General features: G+C 43.2%; 1 protein-coding gene and 2 pseudogenes across 3 annotated transcripts in view; 1 reads left to right on the plus strand and 2 right to left on the minus strand.

The window, feature by feature from the left end:
* Positions 1 to 16,717, plus strand: part of PDZD2 (PDZ domain containing 2) — a 480,171-nt gene that overhangs the window by 170,248 nt on the left and 293,206 nt on the right. The window lies entirely within an intron of this gene.
* On the minus strand, positions 13,023 to 13,122 carry LOC126957716 (uncharacterized; annotated as a pseudogene).
* Positions 15,038 to 15,608, minus strand: LOC126956702 (60S ribosomal protein L9-like; annotated as a pseudogene).

Here is a 16,717-nt window from a genome sequence, read left to right on the forward strand (position 1 = left end):
CTGCACGTGCTGTTTCACTCGAAGACTTGGTTTCTGGAAGGTTTTCCAGGGTTCATTCAAGTCCTGTTTTCTTATTGTACCCAAGTGGAAACTGAGGCTTCAGGAGGTGGTTTCCTGGGGTCAAGTATCATCTTAGAGAAGTCCGAGGCCGCCGGGCGCGGTGGCTCACGCCTGTAATCCCAGCACTTTGGGAGGCCGAGGCGGGCGGATCACAAGGTCAGGAGATCGAGACCACGGTGAAACCCCGTCTCTACTAAAAATACAAAAAATTAGCCGGGCGCGGTTGTGGGCGCCTGTAGTCCCAGCTACTCGGGAGGCTGAGGCAGGAGAATGGCGTGAACCTGGGAGGCGGAGCTTGCAATGAGCCAAGATCGTGCCACTGCACTCCAGCCTGGGCGACACAGCGAGACTCCGTCTCAAAAAAAAAAAAAGAGAAGTCCGAGGCCTGGAATTCATGCCCTCTGACTCAAATTCTAGAACTTTAACATCATAAATAACAACTAATGAGGCCGGGCGCAGTGGCTCAATGCCTGTAATGCCAGCAGTTTGGGAAATCGAGGTGGGTGCATCACTTGAGGTCAGGAGTTCGAAAGCAGCCTGGCCAACATAGTGAAACCCCATCTCTACTAAAAATACAAAAAATTAGCTGGGCATGGTAGCACACGCACTTGTAGTCCCTGCTACTCAGGAGGCTGAGGCAGGAGAATTGCTTGAACCAGGAGGTGGAGGTTGCAGTGAGCCGAGATTGCACCACTGCACTCCAGCCTGGGCAACAGAGCAAGACTCCATCTCAAAAAATAATAATAATAATAAAAATAACTAATGAAATTAGGATGGTTTTTTAACAGTCTATTATTTACATAAAAACATAGAACATCTATGAGCTTATAGCTGCCTCCTAAGAGTGTGGTGATGGCCATTGGAGAGGACGGTGGGAGCTTGCTTTCCTCACCTCTTGGGAGTGACATCTGACAAGTTGTGAGGATCTGAGGGCCGTCGCCTGCCATCTTGTGGTTGAAATTGAGCAAAGTGAGAGAAAAGTGCTGGGAGCTGCAGTCCAGTTTATTATTCACAGGCTGTGTGTGTTTCACTGCTGTGCTGTTCTGCTGATGTTTTCGGCCTTCAGAACTCTCTCTTGAATGGCAGCATCTGAGCTATCCTCTCCTCTCTGTGACTGGTGTTTTTTCCTGTGGTCCCTTCACACACACAGCCTCAGCCCTCAGGCACCGCGTTAATGAATGAGGAGCTGATCTGAGAAATCGCCTGTGCTAAGCTCTTCATGATGGATGACAGAGGGGAGTTATTCGTCCCCAGTTTCTCTAACTGTAGCCTGGAATCAGAAGCCTTTTAAGGAAAGAGTGAGTGAGCAGCAAGACAATTTCCAACACTACAATGGCCCGTGGGGTGAGTTCTTTCAGAAAACTGGCAAGCTTGGCCACACCCTCCGTCGCAGCCCACAGCTCATTGTTGAAAGCCACATGCACAGCTGCTTTTCAGGGTCCACTTGTTTTTATGAGGGAAGAGATTCCATAAAAGGAGCGACTTGCCATCATTTAAAGGGGGTTGAGGTTTCAGAGCCAGATCCAGAGATGCTCTTTAATTTTATCCCAGTGACCTGCTCCTCCTCTGGTACCCTGGTCACAACCTTTCTGACTGGGAGCAGCGCAGCCCCTGGGTGATTAACGGCAGCCATGGAAAATGGAAAACCCAAATACCCACGTAAGACACTCGCTCTTAGACTCTTAGCACTACTTTCGGAAATTGTAATGGTAGTTGTAAACCATACAGAGAAGAAAGATAAAAGCATTTTAGTGTAGTTATAGTGTTACTGGTCTAACTTCATACCCTTCTATTTATGGGCACCCCCTGGGCCATTTTCAGCAATCCTGACTTCTACTTTATCTTTTGTGTCCAGGTACTAAGTAAGTTATGAACATTTTTATTCTCTCATTTTGAGCACCAAATGCCCTCAAATAACTCTCGGGTTTTTTTTTTTTTTTTTTTTTTTTTTTTTTTTTTTTTTTTTTCGTCGTCTTCTGCCTCCAAAGGTTTGTGAACTTCAAGCTTTGGCACTTGTTTGGCCCTTGGCCCTCTCTTAGTTACTGTGGAAGCAGAGGCAGGTAACCAACTGCAATGCGTAGGTGAGCCATTCCTAATGAACTCCACTCCCATTCCACCTGGGTTTGCAAAGTACAGAAACGAACAGACTTGCGCTCGCATCTTTTGGTGTTGGAGGGCACCAATAACAAAAGGGGACCTCTTGCTGGAGGACAACAATATCTGCTATTTAAGGACCCAAATATATAACTCTTTTGTACAATGTAAAATGAAGCAAAGCTTTTAAACAGTTATATAGATTTCTTCATAGGATTCTTTGAGATGTGATCTTTCTCCAAAAATTTTGAGGATGAGAGTTTGTTATACTGTGTTTAAAATGTTCTGAAGCTCTGATACTAGTGGCCTTTTTATTTTTTATTTTGAGACAAAGTCTCGCCCTGTCGCCTAGGCTGGACAAAACACAATGGCACAATCTAGGTTGGCTCACTGCAACCTCTGCCTCCTGGGTTCAAGCGATTCTTCTGCCTCCAACTCCCAAGTAGCTGGGACTACAGGTGCACACCACGCCCGGCTAATTTTTTTGTATTTTTAGTGGGACACGGCTTCATCATGTTGGCCAGGCTGGTCTCGAGCCCCTGACCTCAAGTAATCCACCCACCTCAGCCTCCCGAAGTGCTGGTGTTATAACTTGGAATAACAATGTTGAATTGTATGGAGCAACAATGTTGAATTGTATGGATCTCTTATCTTTGAGTCACAGAAACTTGGATGCCAGGGCTGCAGGGATGTATAATAGCTGACTCATCCTTCAGGTCCCTAATTCAGGGCTCTTTGTTCACCAAAGAAAAGATGATTCTATGATTTGCAATGTCTCTTTGACTTAAATTTAGCCATTTCCTTTTTGGGAGGAAGGCTGGGCTAGTTCCGTAGCTGAAGTGCATGTGTCCTCAGCCCTTAGACTGGACTATAAGGTTGGTCAGTTTAAATGGGGCTGGAATTTATTAAGAAACTTTTGACTTTGGGAATCACAGATGTATCTTCACAAATATCCCTGAAAGGAGGCCTGAACTATTGTGGGGGCGAGGGGAGTGGATAGCCTTAAAAATTCAAGCTCTAGCCAGGCAGGGTGGCTCATGCCTGTAATCTCAGCACTTTTGGAGGCCAAGGCAGGTGGATCACTTGAGGTCAGGAGTTGGAGACCAACCTGGCCAACACAGTGAAACCCCGTCTCTACTAAAAATATAAAATTTAGCCGGGCATGGTGGTGCATGCCTGTAGTCCCAGCTACTTGGGAGGCTGAGACAGGAAAATTGCTTGAACCCAGGAGGTGGAAGTTGCAGTGAGCTGAGATTGTGCCACTGCACTCCAGTCTGGGCAAGAGAGTGAGACTGCCTCAAAAAAAAAAAAAAAAAAAAAATTAAGGCCGGGCGCGGTGCCTCAAGCCTGTAATCCCAGCACTTTGGGAGGCCGTGACGGGCGGATCACGAGGTCAGGAGATCGAGACTATCCTGGCGAACATGGTGAAACCCCGTCTCTACTAAAAAGATATAAAAAACTAGCCAGACGAGGTGGCGGGCGCCTGTAGTCCCAGCTACTCGGGAGGCTGAGGCAGGAGAATGGCGTAAACCCGGGAGGCGGAGCTTGCAGTGAGCTGAGATCCGGCCACTGCACTCCAGCCTGGGCGACAGAGAGCGAGACTCCGTCTCAAAAATAAATAAATAAATAAATAAATAAATAAAAATTAAATAAGTAAATATTCAAGCTCTGTTAAGTACCGGTCTCTGTTAAATGCCATGGCAAGTCTGGGTTTTTCCCTGACTCAAGGGTTTTATTTAGTCCAGATACCCATTCCTGTGAAGTCCTCATCTGAACCAGTGGCATGGGCAGAAAGAACTTACATAGAAGTCACCAGAAAATGGTTCATGCTCTAGAATGGTGCCTGCTAAAGTGAGAAGCCAGAGAAGATCCATGGGTAAGAGGAAAAATTATCAGCATCCCAAGATATTTTTTATCTTTAAAAAAAATTGAGTTTAGGCCGGGCGCGGTGGCTCAAGCCTGTAATCCCAGCACTTTGGGAGGCCGAGGCGGGCGGATCACAAGGTCAGGAGATCGAGACCACAGTGAAACCCCGTCTCTACTAAAAATACAAAAAAATTAGCCGGGCGGGGTGGTGGCGGGCGCCTGTAGTCCCAGCTACTCAGGAGGCTGAGGCAGGAGAATGGCGGGAACCCGGGAGGCGGAGCTTGCAGTGAGCCGAGATCGCGCCACTGCACTCCAGCCTGGGCAACAGCGTGAGACTCCGTCTCAAAAAAAAAAAAAAAAAAAAAAAAAAAAAAAAAAATTGAGTTTGACCAATAATTTAGATATGGATTGACACTGGCTTCCTTGTTCAATCTGAATGTCAGAGAGTCCCATTTTCTGTGTCGTCTATGACATATCCTGCGGGAAGGGGGGAAGGTCCACAAAGGCCCCCTCACTGGTAATTCACCACTCCTTTTTTTTTTTTCTGTCACCCAGGCTGGAGTGCAGTGAAAAAAATCAAAGCTCACTGCAGCCTTGAACTCCTTTGCTCAAGCAATCCACCTATCTCAGCCTCTCAAGTAGCTGGGACTACAGGTGTGAACCATAGTGCTTGACCCATTTAATCCACTATAGGCTTATGTCAAGGGACTGGAGTTTATATACGCTCACTTGATGAAGTGGGTTTACGGATTAAATTGTTTTGTTTAACTGAGTTAACCTTTACCAAATGGGCAGAAAAACTAAAGAAATTTCTTATTTTTAATATACAGAGATGAGGGTCCCACTATGTTGTCCAGGCTGGTCTCAAATTCTTGGCCTCAGGGGATCCTCCCACCCCAGCCTCCCAAAGTGCTGGTGTTACTGGAGTGAGCCACTGCTCCCAGCCTAAAAATAATTCAATTAATGCAGGTGTAAGCAGACAATAAGATATGACAGGGTTAACACTTCTTTTCCTGCTACCATGTGCTAATTATGAAGTAAAACAGTGACAATCTATGTAGACTGAGAAGTCAGACAAAAACATAAAATTCGTTGGGAGACTATGTGAAATACAAACTTACAACCATTAGCATTAAAGAAAAACCTGATCCTAAGCATAGATTGTGCCTTGTGGTAATACTTGATGATATGAGACCATCATAATTAGCAAGATATTTAAAATCTAAATATTCACAACATGAATACAAATGGTTTAAAATGTTTTAGCGGTGTTTAAAATTACGCATTACTAAATCTAGTCCAGGATTTTAGTAAACTGAATATTTAGGAGCCTGTTTTGAGGGTTTTTAAAAACATAATTGCTTAAGGCAAAAACTACATACTAGTAGAAAAACAGTCTTCCTGATGTGGTAAAAATAGCTAAAATAATGCATGGAAAACAATATAGCTACAAAATAGAACACACGGTTTTGTCAGCAAATTCTGATGCACAGATCCACAGATGTGGAAGATGCACAGAAATATTGCTGAAGTTTCGAAGAAAGAGTGTAGTGGAGGAGATCTGCTATGCAGTTGGACTTCAGTACTGCTGTTTCGCACATGTTCCAATTAAGAATATTCGCTTGATTCTGGCCAGGCACGGTGGCTCACGCCTGTAATCCAAGCACTTTGGGAGGCCGAGGTGGGCGGATCACTTGAGCCCAAGAGTTCGATACCAGCCAAGGCAACATGGTGAAACCCCATCCCTATTTTTGTAGAAACTTTTTAAATAAAAAAGATTTTTAAAAAAGAATATTTGCTTGTTTCTGTTTCAATAATAAAATAGACCTATTTATTTGTGAGGTCACTAGAAAATATGTATTTTACAAAATTCAATGACTTTGTTAGTTAAAACAACCCTTATGGGAAAATTATATCAGGTAACAGTAGCTTTAACTAGAATAAAAAGGAAGTCAGGATATCCCAATTACACTGATTTGAGTTTTACGAATTATATGTTGATGAAAAGAGTCAAACTTTGTAAAATATTTAGAGTTTTATTCTGAGCCAAATATGAGCGACCAAGGCCTGGGACATAACCTCAAAAGGTCCTGAAAACATGTGCCCAAAGTGGGTAGGTTACAGCCTGATTTTACACCTTTTAAGAGGATAGAAGTTACAGGCAGACATCAATCAATATGGGGACAGCCTTCCAGGTCAAAGGTGGATTCAAAGATTTTCTGATTGACAATTGGTTGAAAGAGTTAGTATCTAAAGACCTGGAATTAGGCCTGATGTGGTGGCTTACGTGTAATCCCAGCACTTTGGGAGGCCAAGGCGGGTGAATCACCTGAGGTCAGGAGTTCGAGACCAGCCAGGCCAACATGGTGAAACCTCGTTTCCACTAAAAAAAATCAGCCAAGCAAGGTGGTGGGTGCGTGTAATCCCAGCAATTTGGGAGGCTGAGGCACAAGAATCGCTTGAACCTGGGAGTCAGAGATTGCAGTGAGCCAAGATTGTGCTACTGCACTCCTGCCTGGGTATCAAAGCAAGACTCCATCTAAAAAAAAGAAAAAGAAAGAAACAAAAAAAGACCTGGAATCAGTAGAAAGGAGTGTATGGGTTAAGATAGGGGGTTGTGGAGGCCAAAGTTCTTCCTATGTAGATGGCCTCCAGGTAGCAGGCTTCGGAGAGAATAGACAGCAAGGCCGGGGGTGGTGGCTCATGCCTGTAATACCTACACTTTGGGAGGCTAAAGTGGGTGGATCACCCAAGATCAGGAGTTTGAGACGGGCCTGGCCAACATGATGAAACCCTGTCTCTACTAAAAATACCAAAAAAAATTAATTGGACGTGGTGGCAGGCACCTGTAATCCCAGCTACTCAGGAGGCTGAGGCAAGAGAATCACTTGAACCCAGGAGACAGAGGTTTTAGTGAGCTAAGATCGTGCCACTGCACTCCAGCCTACGCAACAAGAGCAAAACTCCGTCTCAACAACAACAAAAAAAGATGGCAAATGTCTCTTATCAGATTGTAAAAGGTGCTAGACTCTTAGTTAAATCTCTCCTGGATCAGCAAAAGACCTAGGAAAGGAAGGGGATCCTTTATAGAATGTAGATTTTCCCCACAAGAGACAGCTTTGTGGGTCTGTTTCAAAATATGTCAGAGAGATATATTTTGGAATAAAATGCTTCAATTTCTTTCAGCGCCTGCTGTCTGTCATGTGATGCTATACTAGAGTCAGGTCAGCATCTGGTGTCTTACCGCTACAAAGAGTCTGTTTTGTCTGTCTTGAAGTCTCTTTATCTTAATGTTAATGCTGGTCTGTTGTGCCTGAATTCCAAAGGGAAGAAAATATAATGAGGCATGTCCTACGCCTTTTTGCCCATCATGGCCTGAACCAGTTTCTCAGGTTTACTTTGGATACCCTTGGCCAAGAAGCAGGGTCCACTTAGCCAGTTGAAGGATTTAGAATTTTATTTTTCATTTACATATGAATGTATTAAATAATCACATGAACCCTGAAAATTTTTTAAAAACTTAAATGTGTAAATAAATTTTTTTTTAATTTAGGCGAGGTTATAAAAATAGGCCAACAGCATGAAATTGATTCAGCCATTTCATCCTATTGGCCTATTTCAGGGAATGATGATGAAAATATCTTACTACATAGAGGTTTGATGTTTATTTCTAAACAAAGCATTTATTAGAGTAATAGAACTTAAAGATGACTGGGATTGGGCTGGGCGCAGTGGCTCACACCTGTAATCCCAGCACTTTGGGAGGCTGAGGCGGGCAGATCACAAGGTCAGGATATCAGGACCATCCTGGCTAACACGGTGAAACCCCGTCTCTACAAAAAATACAAAAAATTAGCCGACCATGGTGGCGGGCACCTGTAGTCCCAGCTACTTGGGAGGCTGAGGTAGGAGAATGGTGTGAACCCGGGAGGCAGAGCGTGCAGTGAGCCGACATGGCACTACTGCACTCCAGCCTGGGCGATAGAGTGAGACTCCGCCTCAAAAAAAAAAAAAAAATGACTGGGATTTTTCTTCTACGAAAAAGACAAGTGGTTCAAATTTGAGGACCTTATCTCTGAAGCCAAGTACAGTAGTTCCCAGTGGCCTCCTTCCTGGAGGCTATTTTTGCAAGGACAAACACATGTTTCTCCAAGGTAAAGATGACGTTGTAACAATAAATAAGAAAATAACTACTTTTTGAAAGAAAGCCATGCTATGCAAAGGGCAATTTCAATATGGATATTAGGAAATGTTTCCATAGTGATAAGACTTTTTTTTTTTAAATGTTAACATTTGCCAACAAAAAGTTTCAGATGCATCTTTAAAATCTTGAGAGCAAAATTTTATATTTTTAAACCTTCCAAAGAATTTTAGAGGAGCTATATGTTAAAAACTATTAAAAGTACAGTAACTTCAGAGTTTGCAAGAAAAACTTGACAAAGTCAATACACAATTTCAACCAAAACCAAAGCACAGGTGGTGGATAGGGTTGGAAAATGATATTATGATTGATTAAATCATAATCAATGCCACTAACATATTTCTTCCATTTGAATCTGTGTATCCTTGTGAGGTATCTTCAGCTATGGCAGCTGTTAAAAGCAGCATCCAGGCCAGCAGCAGTGGCTCATGCCTGTAATTCCAGCACTTTGGGAGGCGGAGGCAGGCGGATCATGAGGTTAGGAAATCGAGACCATCCTGGCAAGGACGGTGAAACCCCGTCTCTACCAAAAATACAAAAAAAAAAAGAATCAGCCGGGCATGCTGGCAGACACCTGTAGTCCCAGTCACTCGGGAGGCTGAGGCAGGAGAATGGCGTGACCCGGGAGGCGGAGCTTGCAGTGAGCCAAGATCGCACCACTGCACTCCAGTCTGGGCGACAGAACCAGACTCCATCTCAAAAAAAACAAAAAACAAAAAACAGCCGCATCCAGCCTGGTGTGGTGGCTCACACCTGTAATCCCAGCACTTTGGGAGGCCGAGGTGGGCAGATTGCTTGAGGTCAGGAGTTCAAGAGCAGCCTGGCCAACATGGTGAAACCCCATCTCTACTAAAAATACAAAAATTAGCCAGCGGTGGTGGTGGATCCCTGTAATCTCAGCTACTTGGGAGACTGAGGTGGGAGGATCCCTTGAACCCAGAGGCAGAGGCTGCAGTGAGCTGCAACTACACCACTGCATTCCAGCCTGGGGAACAGAGGGAGACTCTGTCTCAAAAAAAAAAAAGAAAAAGTAGCAACTGTTTGTTATGAAATTACTTGAAGCTATACTTCTGGATTATCACATCCCAAAATGTTAAACCAAGTTTTTGAAAATCTTGAAGTATACTTAACTACATAGCTTGTAAAATATTAAGCACTTTAGGTATATATATATATATATATATATATTTTTTTTTTTTTTTTTTTTTTTTTTTTAAAGAGAGTCTCACTGTGTCACCCAGGCTGGAATGCAGTGGTGCAATCTTGGCTCACTGCAGCCTCTGCCTTCAGGTTCGAGTGATCCTCCCACCTCAGCCTCTCAAGTAGCTGGGATTACAAGTATGTACCTTCATGCCCGGCTAATTTTTGTATTTTTAGTAGAGACGAGGCTTCACCATGTTGGCCAGGCTGATCTTGAACTCCTGACCTCAAGTGATCCACTCGCCTCCGCCTTCCAAAGCGCTGGGATTATAAGCGTGAGCCACTGCACTCAGCCAAACTATCTTTTTAAAATAACTTTTTCATGTTTTATAATGCATATAATATATTCACACAATAATATATGTATGCATTAAATAAATAAATACACATATATTGGGGATGCATGTTCAATTTTCTTTTCTTCCTTTTTTTTTTTTTTTTTTTTTTGAGATGGAGTCTAGCTCTGTTGCTAGGGCTGGAGTGCAGTGGCATGATCTCAACTCACTGCATCCTCGGCCTCCCGGGTTCAAGCAGTTCTCCTGCCTCAGCCTCCCAGGTAGCTGGGACTACAGGCGCATGCCACCACGTTTGGCTAATTTTTGTATTTTTAGTAGAGACAGGATTTTACCATGTTCGTAAGGCTGGTCTTGAATTCATGATCTCAGGTGATCCGCCTGCCTTGGCCTCCCAAAGTACTGGGATTATAAGTGTGAGCCACTGCACCTGGCCTTTTTTTGAGACAAGGTCTCTGTCTGTCACCTAAGCTGGAGTGCAATGGCACGATCATGACTCACTGCAGCCTCAACTTCCCGGACTCAGGTGATCCTCCCACCTCAGCCTCACGAGTAGCTGGGTCTACAGGTGCATGTCACCAGGCCTGGCTAATTTTTTGTATTTTTTTTAGAGACAGGGTTTCGCTATGTTGCCAAGGTTGGTCTTGAACTCCTGGGCTCAAGCAATCCGCCTTCCTCAGTGGCCCAAAGTGTTGGGATTATAGGCGTGAGCCACCACACCCAGCCTCTCAATTTTCGTTTTTTACTGACAGTCATGAAAAATCAAAATCTGAAAAGATGACTATCTCACAAGTGGAGAGTTTAGCCCTGCCCTCCTAAGGAAGGTGTCTCTTTTGAGATCTACAGGATCTAGATGTCTCTCATCTACCCTGTGCCTGCCACCCATCCTCTCCAGAGAACTGATTTTCCTTGGGATCTGCAAACCAGACTTTCTTCTAACTCCTCCACCCCAGTTTCTCCTCTCTTGTTCTCTAGGTCTGAACCTTGAGTTCCCAAGGAGAGGAGTCAGTGTGTCCTGGCCAACTACCCTACCAGGCACAGATGCACTGGCACCTCTTGCTAAGTGCTTGCTCCCTGGACCATTTGCAAGCTCTCTGTGCTCATTCTTCTCCTGTTTATTCATTTTAGAACAACATGTTTATAATTCTATTAATTCCTCAGGTACCCCGTCTCTCCTCCCACACTAATTTTTATTTATTTCAATGGCAACATTAAAACAGCACTTTAAAGAAAAGAACAACTTGTGATTCGCCTACACTAATTCTCCACTAATTTAATTTTTCTATGTTAAGATCTAATCTGTGACCACGTGCCTACAGCTCTATCATGCTAACTCAACAGATACAATTTTTCTGTTTCCTTCTAATCTATGTTCATCTACAATATATATATTTTCAGACTACCTTTGTTGATCCTTTTCTTTGGAAAAGAAAGTTTTACCATGTGCATGCAAGAGAACGGAAGGACAGTGAGTGAGAAGTTTCCTCAGTTCAGACCTCCATTCTCTTGTCACTACCACCAGCTATACCCCAAGCCTCACTCTATTACCAGTATCTTTCCAAGAATTCTCTAAGCATCTACAAGTATTTTGTGTTAACGTCTTTTTTACACAGTGGGGCACACGATCCACACTATTCTGAATCTTAACCTTTTTTCTTTAAATCTTAAAAACCCATCTTAGCACTTGTTTCAAATCAGAACGTGTCACTTTGTCTCTCGTTCTTTTTAACAGCTGTATAGTATCCCACTGGAGGTTTCTCATGTGATTTATTTGATCAGTCGCCAGCTAGTGGCTGTTTTTATTGTATAGTCTTTTTTGCTGTGTCCAGAATTCTGGGCTGGGTGCGGTGGCCCACACCTATAATCCCAGCACTTTCTGAGGCTGAGGTGGGTGGATCACCTGAGGTCAGGAATTCAAGACCAGCCTGATCAATATGGTAAAACCCTGTCTCTACTAAAAATACAAAAATTAGCTGCAAGTGGTGACATGCACCTGTAATCCCAGCTACTCAGGAGGTTGAGACAGGAGAATCACTAGAACCTGGGAGGCTGAGGTTGCAGTGAGCCAGGATCATGCCACTGCACTCCAGCCTGGGCAAAAGAGTGAGACTCCGTCTCGGAAAAAACCAAAAAACTGCAATAAATTTTATGTTCATATATCTTTGTGTATATGTATGAGTGTATGTAATGGATAAATTCCTAGAAGTGGGATCCTCAAATAAATCACATTTTAAATTTGTTATTCCTGTTGTAAATTGCTTTCCCTAAGAGATTATGCTAATTTGTATCCCCACTGACAATATACAAAAGTGCTGTTTTTCTCACAGCTTCACAAACACCATAAGAATTACTTTGAATCATACTACATGCAGAATTCTCTGTTAACCTTTTCATACCCACACAATGGGTAGGTTCAGTCACTTGACAGGTGACAGCCCAATGATGACAATGAAGGAGGATTTGGCAAGGGATTTTATTCCTTGCAACAAGTCAAGTAAGGAGAATACCAGGGATAGCTCCCAAAGCACTGCCTCCCCAAGCTGGGGGCTGGGTCCGGTAATGAGGTGTAACCTGATTGTATCTTGCAATGAGGTGATGCTGGGATACATGATATGACTGGATCTGACCATGGGGTGATGCCGGAGCTCGATCTGATTGGATTCTGGATCCTGCCATACAGTGTCCACTTCTTAATTCTGTCCCACTCCTCAGCCCAGGCACTTAGGTTCTTCCTGTGGTTGCAGGCTTGGTTCATCTAGGCATGCTGAGTTCATGTGACTTGAGGGTCCATGGCAAACGAAAAACAGCTCTTGATCTTTTTACATAAAAGTGGAACCAGATTGGTCTGGTGTGGCTACGCTTTTTCACTTAACACATTTGAACTCGAACTCGTTCCTCCTTATTAAGTGGTCTTAATAGGTATAATCATCACTGATAACTTAGGTAAGCATGTTCTTTCTGTCCTTGCCGGTTTGTCAGTGTTACACTTAACATGGCATTCATTTTTTTTAACTTTTTTTTTTTTTTTTTGAGACCAAGTCTTGCTCTGTCACCCAGGCTGGAGTGCAGTGGCCAGATCTCGGCTCACTGCAAGCTCCGCCTTCTGGGTTCACGCCATTCTCCTGCCCAGCCTCCCAGTAGCTGGGACTACAGGCACCCGCCACCATGCCCAGCTAATTTATTTTTGTATTTTTAATAGAGACGGGGTTTCACCGTGTTAGCCAGGATGGTCTCAATCTCCTGACCTTGTGATCCTCCCGCCTTGACCTCCCAAAGTGCTGGGATTATAGGTGTGAGCCCCGTGCCTGGCAACTTTTTTTTTAATTTTTATTTTTTCATCCTTGGGTAAGGGCCATGCTAATCTTCTCTGTATCGTTCCAATTTTAGTATATGTGCTGCTTAAAATGCTTGTGACCACGACTATTTTTTTCCTTTTGCACCATCCTTTTAGGACAAATTTCATGGAATGAAGGTATTACGTCAAAGGACATTTTTGCCAAATTGTTTTATACAAATAATTTTACCAAATTACACCCCTACCAATAATGTATGAATGCCAGAGTTCCAGAAGCATTTCCAGGTTGGGTATTATAATTTAAATTTATGTTTTCTTAATTGAAATATGGCTCATTTTGTAGTTTTAATTTGCACTTATTTGATCAGGAAGTTTGGCCATTTTGCCCTAATTTTTTTTTTCTATTTTATTTTACTTGTCATCTAAACAATCTATTCATGTCCTTTGTCCATTATCTCTTGGGGCCCTCATCTGCAGCACTGGATATGCATTTAGATATTATAGATCTTAATCTTTTTACCCCATATAGTTAAAACTCTCCTTAATCTTTTAAATGTTGTTATTACTATATGGAAGTTTTAACTATCTCTGTAGGCAAGTCTGATTTTTTTCTTTTATAATCATCTTTTCACTTCTTCAGATCTTAGGATGATGTCATTTTCCCAAAGACCCACAACTCTCTTCTACCAATTTTAGTGATTACATTTTTAAATTTATCTTTAAAATTTAAATTTTAATTTAATGGGCATTTATTTTGATGGAAATTATAAATCTAATTTTTTTCTAAATTACTAATTATCTAAATACCATTTATTAATCATTAATTTTCTTCAATTTGTGAGGTTTGAGTTATTATGTTGTTTTTTTTTTGAGACGGACTCTCACTCTATCACCCAGGCTGGAGTGTAGTGGTGTGATCTCAGCTCACTGCAACCTCTGCCTCCTGGGTTCAAGTGATTCTCCTGCCTCAGCCTCCCAAATAGCTGAGACTGCAGGCCACACTCAGCTAATTCTTTCATTTTTAGTAGAGACAGGGTTTCACCATGTTGACCAGGATGGTCTTGATCTCTTGACCTCGTGATCCACCCGCCTTGGCCTCCCAAAGTGCTGGAATTACAGGCGTGAGCCACTGTGCCCGGCCATGAAGTTTTTTTTTTTTTTTTTTTTTTTTTTTTTTGTACTTTAAGTTCTGGGATACAGGTGCAGAATGTGCAGATTTGTTACATAGGTATACATGTGTCATGGTGGTTTGCCACACCCATCAACCCATCATCTAGGTTTTAAGCCCCACATGCATTAGGTGTTTGTCCTAATGCTCTCCCTCTCCTTGCCCCCCATCCCCTGTTAGGCCCCGGTGTGTGATGTTCCCTGTGTCCATGTGTTCTCATTGTTCAACTCCTACTTATGAGTGAGAACATGCGGTTTTGGTTTTCTGTTCCTGTGTCAGTTTGCTGAGAATGATGGTTTCCAGCTTCATCCATGTCCCTGCAAAGGACATGAACTCATTCTTTTTTATGGCTGCATAGTATTCCATGGTGTATACGTGCCACATTTTCTTTATCCAGTCTATCATTGATGGGCATTTGGGCTGGTTCCAAGTCATTGCTATTGTAAATAGTGCTGCAATAAACATACGTGTGCATGTGTCTTTATAATAGAATGATTTATAATCCTTTGGGTATATACCCAGTAATGGGATGATTTATTATGATTTATATGTGTACATACACCCACTTTTTTTCACACACTCTTTTTTTTGAGACAGGGTCTCACTTTGTCACCCAGGCTGGAGTGCATGGCATGATCTCAGCTCACTGCAACCTCTTGGGCTCAAATGATCCTCCCACCTCAGCCCCCCAGGTAGCTAGGACTGCAGGTGCACACTACCACACCTGGCTAATTTTTGTGTAGTTTGTTTTCTTTTTTTTCAAATCAATAGGTCTTTTATTGCATTATTTAAATATCACATATAGGTCTTAGGAAGCATCTGGCATCTTGTTTCTGTAGCTGGACAACTCTTAGGTCTTATTAATCAACCTCCTGAATGTTTCCTTTTTCAGAGACATAGATACCATCCAAAAATTTCCTGATATCCTTGTTTTTAACGTTGTGGCTTGCTGAATCAAAGCCGCTGAATTTGAAACAAGCCCAATGTCATTTCCTTCAAGGATTTAATTCATCTTTCTGAGCTTGAGATACTGAACAAGGAATACCTGGCTTCATTCGAACCCTGCAGATTTTCACCCAAGAAATTTTGGATTTCAACAAGAGACCCATTCTCCTGGATAATGCTGTTGATGGGGAAGTGCACATACACAGACCTCATCTTGTAACGGAAGCCCAGTGTAACACCCTTGATCATGTTCTGTACATGACTACAGATGGTCCAACCGGTAGCCAGCTCTTTTCCGTTACCCCACCATTTGTCAACCTGGGGCCTCTTTTTTTTCTTTCCAAGAAGACTGAGTTCTACGTTGATGTGATTGAAGTCCCTCCCCAGGGTTCCTCTGGGGCCGTTCACAATAACTGTGCATCCCTTTAGAGTAATATCGACATTTTCTGGAATGTCGATAGTCCAATTGCTGAGAATGGTTTTCATTCTTGCAGTAGATGTGGCAAAAAAAAAAAGCATCTTTTGTGGCTCATGCCTGTAATTCCAGCACTTTGGGGGGCCGAGGTGGGTGGATCACAAGGTAAGGAGATTGAGACCAGCAGGGCCAGCATGGTGAAACCTGTCTTTACTAAAAATAGAAAAAAATTAGCTTGGTATGGTGGCGTGCGCCTGTAATCCCAATTACTTGGGAGGCAAGAATCACTTGAACCCAGGAGGCAGAGGCTGCAGTGAGCCAAGATCGCGCCACTGCACTCCAGCCTGGGAGACAGAGACTCTGTCTCAAAAAACAAACAAGCAAAACAAACAAATCAGAGAGTTTGGCTGGTAACAGAAGTAACAGAGAAATGCTCCAGCTGGCCTAGAGGAAAGCAAATAACCCCCACTGTGAACTGCAGATGGAGAAGTGCAACCTCTAGGAGCTGAAAGCAGTCCCTGATTGACAACTTACAGGAAAAAGGTACCTCAGGCCTACAACCACAAAGAATTGAACTCTGCCACCAAGCGGTGATCTGGGAAGATATAGGGGCCGGAAAACCACCTCCATCCTCTTAACGGTCCTGAGAATTGAGATAAGATAGATTTTTTTTTGTTGTTGTTGAGACAGAGTCTCGCTTTGTCGCCCAGGCTGGGGTGCAGTGGCCAGATCTCAGCTCACTGCAAGCTCCGCCTCCCGGGTTTACGCCATTCTCCTGCCTCAGCCTCCCGAGTAGCTGGGACTACAGGCGCCCCCGCCGCCTCGCCCGGCTAGTTTTTTGTATTTTTTAGTGGAGACGGGGTTTCACCATGTTAGCCAGGATGGTCTCGATCTCCTGACCTCGTGATCCGCCCGTCTCGGCCTCCCAAAGTGCTGGGATTACAGGCTTGAGCCACCGCGCCCGGCCAAGATAAGATAGATTAACAGGAAAAAAGCATACATGTTTCTTCACAGATGTTTTACAGGAGCCCTTCTAAAATAATGAAGACCCAAAGAAACAAGTATTGTCAGTTTCTTCCATTCTGGATTGGACACAATAGTAAAACTGCGAACATGTGTAAGGCCAAGGGGCTTGCGCTAGGATAGTTAATAGGGTAGGAAAATAGGAAGAGAAAGGCTT

The sequence above is a fragment of the Macaca thibetana genome, chromosome 6 (assembly GCF_024542745.1).
Source record: "Macaca thibetana thibetana isolate TM-01 chromosome 6, ASM2454274v1, whole genome shotgun sequence".
NCBI lineage: Eukaryota > Metazoa > Chordata > Mammalia > Primates > Cercopithecidae > Macaca > Macaca thibetana.